Below are 600 nucleotides of genomic sequence, written 5' to 3' on the forward strand. Positions count from 1 at the left end.
GAGGATGAAGTCAGCAATCAGTCCCTAAACCTTAAAGTGACATTAAACCCTCAGATTGTGTAACATAAACCAATACTGTAATGTGCGCCGCACTGTAATCCATGGTTGTTTCCCTTCTCTTTGCTGCTCTTCCTTTTAAATCCTCATCTCTTCTCATGCTGGGGGGGAGAACTTCCCTTTTCAGCTCAGGGCCTCTTCCTGTAGTGCTGGCTCAGATTACAACCCATACAAATCTATACACAGACACCGTGTATCCATTCCAGAGACAAGGCAGTCTGCTGCAAAACAGAAGTTCTGCCCAGCATGAGAACAGATACAGATTTAAAAGGAAGAGCAGCAAAGAGAAGGGAACCACCATGGATTACATTATTGGTTTATGTTTAAAAAAAATCTGAGGGTTTAATGTCACTTTAAGCCTTGGGCACACCATGTCCATTGAGCTGGGTTTTCCTGTACACTAGTGCACATGCGTGGCGTGAGCTCTACAGTCCTCCTGTAGGCGGCAGTATAACCCAACTATCAATAGCCAAGAAATAGAGATTGTGGTGTGTCCTCCTTCTCGTATAGAATTTGCTGTCTGTCCCCCCATATAGAGCTTGT

The 600-nt window shown here is 44.5% G+C and overlaps 1 protein-coding gene across 1 annotated transcript in view; it reads left to right on the top strand.

The window, feature by feature from the left end:
• The window catches only part of AREL1 (apoptosis resistant E3 ubiquitin protein ligase 1), a 14,581-nt gene that overhangs the window by 13,498 nt on the left and 483 nt on the right, over window positions 1–600 (top strand). The window lies entirely within an intron of this gene.

The sequence above is a fragment of the Nanorana parkeri genome, unplaced genomic scaffold (genome assembly GCF_000935625.1).
Source record: "Nanorana parkeri isolate BGI_ZX_2015 unplaced genomic scaffold, ASM93562v1 scaffold4052, whole genome shotgun sequence".
Taxonomy (NCBI): Eukaryota; Metazoa; Chordata; class Amphibia; order Anura; family Dicroglossidae; genus Nanorana; species Nanorana parkeri.